We start from the raw sequence: 6304 nt of genomic DNA, 5'->3' as shown, positions 1-6304 counted from the left end.
CGTCCGACTGGCCCCCGCCCTGCCCCGTGACCCCCCGAGTGCCCGGCTGCCATGTGAGGGGTTATCACTGTCTGTTTATTGAACTTCCATCTACTATCCCGACAAACTGTCCCACTCCCCTCACTGCCTCGAGATCAACTCTCCTCAGGGCCGAGCACGTTTCTCTCATTAGCAAATGGTTCTTTTTAGACCTGTTTCTTCTCCAGTTCTCAAAGACAGATCTAAACTATCCCGTGTGCAGGGCTGTAGTAGCCGGGGTGGTCCCGGGGTATTGGAGGTGCCCCCTCGCTTTATATACAAATGTTCGGTGTTATTCTCCATCCCAGTCCTTATGAATCCTAACATGTTATTAGCTTTTCTGCTGCCAGCTGTGCATTGAGTGGAGCTTTTCACTTATCTGTCTACAGCAACATGCAGATCCCTTTCTTGGGTTGTGTAGCCGATAATCTGTTCTGCTGATGCCGCTAGGTGCAATGCATGTTCACTGGGGGTTTCTCCCCTCTTCCCTATTTGTATTTCCTCTCCCTACTAATGTTGGGGTGTCCTTCTCCTATAGTATCAGAGGGGTAGCCGTGTTAGTCTGGATCTGTAAAAAGCAATAGAGAATCCTGTGGCACCTTTAAGACTAACAGATGTATTGGAGCATCCAACAAAGTGGGCATTCACCCATGGAAGCTTATGCTCCAATACATCTGTTAGTCTTAAAGGTGCCACAGGACTCTCTGTTGCTTCTCCTATAGGTTGGTGTAGTAATGATCTCATCTTGGGGTCATATGTGTCAATTCGTTGCCATGGCATTCCTGTGGTCAGACATCTGTGGATGTTCTATCCGAAGGCCAGTGTTAGCTCATGTTCCTCTGGTCGGCTGGTGTCTTTACGGATGAAATTCCCCCTTAGACACTCTATTTCCAGTTCCCCAAACCTTAGGGGTGACCCTTAGGCCAGTTATCTGTGCCAGAGTTCATAGACCTCGAGCCTTATGCTAACTGCTAATGCCAGTGTCCTACAGGAGACAGGCCTGTGGGTTCCTTGCATTACTGCTGCATAAAAGAAATGCTAAAGCTAGCTATATGGGCTAAAGGTGATAGTTAATTTACCACCCAGTAATGTTTTAAAGTAGCTCTAGTTTTTCTCTCCAATGTGCATTGCTTTGCATTTAGAAAGATAAGGTGGGTGAGGTAATATATTTTATTAGACCCACTTCAGTTGGTGAGAGAGATCCATTTCTGAGCTACACACAGATCTCTTCTTTAAGAGAATATCCTAAAAAATTGCCTTCCTTTCTCTCTAGTTATCTATTTCTAATTTAATATTCCCTGAGATTTTTTCCATGTCTCACTAATAATAAATATTAACATAAAATATCTTCAGATTTTGACCTTTTCTCAATTTTGAATATATTTAGAAAAGTTTTGCAGATGTTTCCCATTTTCTTTCAATTTGTCAAATAACACTCTCATTTTACCTCTTTACCTACTATTGACTATTGATATAAAATACTTCACATTTTTTCACTTTCCGCTCTACTTAGTGAAAATGGATCCAAAATTCTACAGATTTTCACCCTTTTCTCTTCAATGACTTAACATAGATTCATAGATTCTGTTGTACTTAAAGTACTGCACAGGATCTTTTCAGGGGGAATAAGGCAGAACGCCACATTTATTAGTAATACATGTATTCATTAACACTGTATTATATGCATATAATATATTACACTTACGCTCACACACACACACAAACCCATTCCGTCTTGTTGTTACCAATTAGTTGCTCCCCTTAACTTCACTGGCCAGGTGAGTTAGATGGGGGAGGGGGTGGAGCCGGGCTTCTGCCGATCCGGATCGATGCTCCCATGTTGACAAGACGAGACCCGGGGTCCTCTGCAAGGCACCTCACTTTTATAGCAGCTTTCCTCTTATGCAAATCTAGACCAGATTCAAACTCTGTGTCTGTGTCCATTGGTCCTTTGTGCTGCTTTCTTTTGAGTGTTGTCCCAATGCTACAAAGAGGGTGTTTCCAAAAGAAGGTGCTTGCTTCTAACCCCTGAGGCCCTGGGTATGTCTGCTTGTCTTTAATGAGCCCACTTGACACGTTTTATTATCCTTGGGTCTGGCTCCCAGCCCCTCTCCAACAGTTGAGGCTGTCTGGAGGTGCTGCCTTCCATGCCTTGCTCATTCATACCTCATTTATTCAACAGGGCAATTGATTAAGAGTGGGGTGGGGGGAAGAGCTCTTGTTCTACTGCTAGCAAAAAGAAATTTTTCTTCTATCTTATTCTATTCTTTGGGGCTATAATATTATACCAAGGGCAATGCACAGTTTCTAAATGAGGCTTTGATACAAAGTCCCATGAAAACAGAGGTCACACGTGGGTAGACCCACCACAAGGTTATATGAAGAGGCACAATGTAAAGTCATATGAAAATTATCAGAGATTTATCTACATTGTCCCCCTTTTGACCTCTCAAGAACAATTCTTGAGTGGTCACCATATAAATCTTTTGTATTTGTTGCAAACAAGCCAAACAATTATAACCAGGTGAATATAACGAAAACTATTACAATTGACTAAACACCAGATATAACATAAACACAAATGCAAGCAATTATAATTATAATAATTGGAAATACAACAAAACCATTACCATTACAAAAATTGGGTACATTGACAAACAAGATGAGGCCCAAGTTTGATGCTGCAATAGCCATCAAACAATAAAAGTCACTGAGGTCAGGACCTTCTTAAGCACACACAACAAATAAAATTTTGTAGGAGTACCACAGTTGTTATGCAAGGTTAAGCTGATTTGGACTTAAACTAACATTTAGTTGCTAAAATGTTGTAGAATTTCCTATTTTTAACAGTTGTTTTCAGAGGTTTCTGGGGACCTGAAAGATGGGGCCATACAATTATGGGCCAAGGTCTTACAGGTTATGGGGGCCCAAGAACTACCCTCTAGGGTTCGGGAAGAAGAATCAGAGGGCATAGAGGAAAGTGTGGAATTAATAATAATACAAGCAAATGTAACTAACAATACAAATGTATTAATAACAAAAATTAACAACAAAATGACTATTAGAGAACCTAACAACAAATAAACCTGATGCACTGGGAACCAAAGTCTTTTGGACACAAGGGGTGATTGATAAATTGGATGGACATGGGGGAAGTAGAGAGAGGAAAAGACATTTGCCCTGTCTAGTGTAGTATCCCTTCTTTTTCTGGACCCAATGCTAGCACAGGACACCATTAGAGACAGACACAGAACATGCAACACAGAACACTGAACACAGACTTTGTCATGACACTATAACCATGGTATTTTATAACTCTTCAGCTGGTACCAGCTCTTTTGATGTTCTGATTCAGATCCTGAAAGATAGAAGCTTGGAAACAAATTAGCACAGTGCTTTCACCCTGGCAGAACCTGCTTGGTCTCTGCCACAGTGTGTTTGGTACTTGGGGCTGCACAAATGCTAATTAAGTGGTGCATTTCTTGTGAGTGTAAATCCTCCCTTTTTCTCAGTAAAAGGGCGTTAACACTTTATCTAGAAAAAAAATTCTGTTTTAAAATCTCCAGCCATTTTGCCATGGCCTGGAGATCTGAGGCAGAAGCAGGCACTGTTGTTAACTGTTTCAATGGCATTTTGGCCCTGGGAGGAGGAATTTACCCAAATATTTCAAATATCCCCCTTCCCAATCTCCAGAGGGGTCCCAAAGGTCTGCCCCCTTCTGGGGTCTCAAATGTTTCTTCTCCTGATGTTACTGCTGCTGTAAGATTTGAGAGTGCTGTTTTAACTCTCTGTACCCAACCTGTTTTTCAGTTTCTCTATCTGTTGCTTGCCTGGGCCCGATCCTGCTTTTTCCAATAAACAAGTTTCTTTCCATGGGCACAAGCCTTGTTCCACTACCAATTTAGCAAGGAGGGTGGGCTTTCCAACTAGCCCCCACCCTTCCTGGTCCCATTCCTTAAACATTTTCTTTAAAATTGTGAAATTACCACAATATTACTTACAAAAAAACAAACAAACATAAACCACACTACACTGCCCAAACTCCTATATCCTTCAGAGTTTGGTTTAACAGAACAAGATCTGTATTTTATGATTTTAACCCACTCTGGGCCAGAGGGAGAGACGCTAAGCTTCCCTCTGTATTACTCGGTCTGCTACCACCGAGGGTTCATACACCAATTATACAAATCCTTCCCCGGATTAGATCCTTCCCCGGATCAGAGTGAGAAACACTAAGTTCTCCTCTTTAGCTCAGTCTTGCTGTGGCTGAGGGTGTATGTACCTCTATAACACAATTTAAACCTAAACTCCTATATCCTTTAGAGTTTGGTTAATCCTTCCCCGGATCAGAGTGAGAAACACTAAGTTCTCCTCTTTAGCTCAGTCATGAACACAATTTATACCTAAACTCCTATATCCTTCAGAGTTTGGTTAATTAACTGAAAGTTTACGCTCTTTTTCCTATAGTGCCAGGCTTGCTAAAGCTGGCGGTGTGCACACCAGTTTTATAATAACTGTGGATTTTATGCTTGCTCCCCCTTTCGCATTCTCCACCAAAATGTTGTACTTAAAGTACTGCACAGGATCTTTTCAGGGGGAATAAGGCAGAACGCCACATTTATTAGTAATACATGTATTCATTAACACTGTATTATATGCATATAATATATTACACTTACGCTCACACACACACACACACACACACAAACCCATTCCGTCTTGTTGTTACCAATTAGTTGCTCCCCTTAACTTCACTGGCCAGGTGAGTTAGATGGGGGAGGGGGTGGAGCCGGGCTTCTGCCGATCCGGATCGATGCTCCCATGTTGACAAGACGAGACCCGGGGTCCTCTGCAAGGCACCTCACTTTTATAGCAGCTTTCCTCTTATGCAAATCTAGACCAGATTCAAACTCTGTGTCTGTGTCCATTGGTCCTTTGTGCTGCTTTCTTTTGAGTGTTGTCCCAATGCTGCAAAGAGGGTGTTTCCAAAAGAAGGTGCTTGCTTCTAACCCCCGAGGCCGTCGGTATGTCTGCTTGTCTTTAATGAGCCCACTTGACACGTTTTATTGTCCTTGGGTCTGGCTCCCAGCCCCTCTCCAACAGTCGAGGCTCTCTGGAGGTGCTGCCTTCCATGCCTTGCTCATCCACACCTCATTCATTCAACAGGGCAATTGATTAAGGGGGGAGGGGAGAGCTCTTGTTCTACTGCTAGCAAAAAGAAATTTTTCTTCTATCTTATTCTATCTTTAGGGGCTATAATATTATACCAAGGGCAATGTAAAGTTTCTAAATGAGGTTTTGATACAAAGTCCCATGAAAACAGAGGTCACACGTGGGTAGACCCACCACAAGGTTATATGAAGAGGCACAATGTAAAGTCATATGAAAATTATCAGAGATTTATCTACAATTCTAGGACTAGAAGGGACCTCGAGAGGTCATCGAGTCCAGTTCCCCGCCCTCATGGCAGGACCAAATACTGTCTAGACCATCCCTGATAGACATTTATCTAACCTACTCTTAAATATCTCCAGAGATGGAGATTCCACAACCTCCCTAGGCAGTTTATTCCAGTGTTTAGCCACCCTGACAGTTAGGAACTTTTTCCTAATGTCCAACTTAAACCTCCCATGCTGCAGTTTAAGCCCATTGCTTCTTGTTCTATCCTTAGAGGCTAAGGTGTACTGGTTTTCTCCCTCTTCCTTATGGCACCCTTTTAGATACCTGAAAACTGCTATCATGTCCCCTCTCAGTCTTCTCTTTTCCAAACGAAACAAACCCAATTCTTTCAGCCTTCCTTCATAGGTCATGTTCTCAAGACCTTTAATCATTCTTGTTGCTCTTCTCTGGACTCTCTCCAATTTCTCCACATCTTTCTTGAAATGCGGTGCCCAGAACTGGACACAATATTCCAGTTGAGGCCTAACCAGCGCAGAGTAGAGCGGAAGAATGACTTCTCGTGTCTTGTTCACAACACACCTGTTAATGCATTCCAGAATCATTTTGCTTTTTTTGCAACAGCATCACACTGTGGACTCATATTTAGCTTGTGGTCCACTATAACCCCTAGATCCCTTTCTGCCGTACTCCTTCCTAAACAGTCTCTTCCCATTCTGTATGTGTGAAACTGATTGTTCCTTCCTAAGTGGAGCACTTTGCATTTGTCTTTGTTAAACTTCATCCTGTTTACCTCAGACCATTTCTCCAATTTGTCCAGATCATTTTGAATTACGACCCTATCCTCCAAACAGTTGCAATCCCTCCCAGTTTAGTATCATCTGCAAAC

The 6304-nt window shown here is 42.4% G+C and overlaps 1 protein-coding gene across 1 annotated transcript in view; it reads left to right on the top strand.

The window, feature by feature from the left end:
• The window catches only part of LOC101951859 (zinc finger protein 501-like), a 425990-nt gene that overhangs the window by 129981 nt on the left and 289705 nt on the right, over nucleotides 1-6304 (top strand). The gene's annotated exons all lie outside the window — the stretch shown is intronic.

The sequence above is a fragment of the Chrysemys picta genome, chromosome 16, assembly GCF_011386835.1.
Source record: "Chrysemys picta bellii isolate R12L10 chromosome 16, ASM1138683v2, whole genome shotgun sequence".
Classification (NCBI taxonomy): domain Eukaryota; kingdom Metazoa; phylum Chordata; order Testudines; family Emydidae; genus Chrysemys; species Chrysemys picta.
Note: the sequence above shows the minus strand (reverse complement) of the source record. Positions and strands in the feature narration are given on the sequence as shown.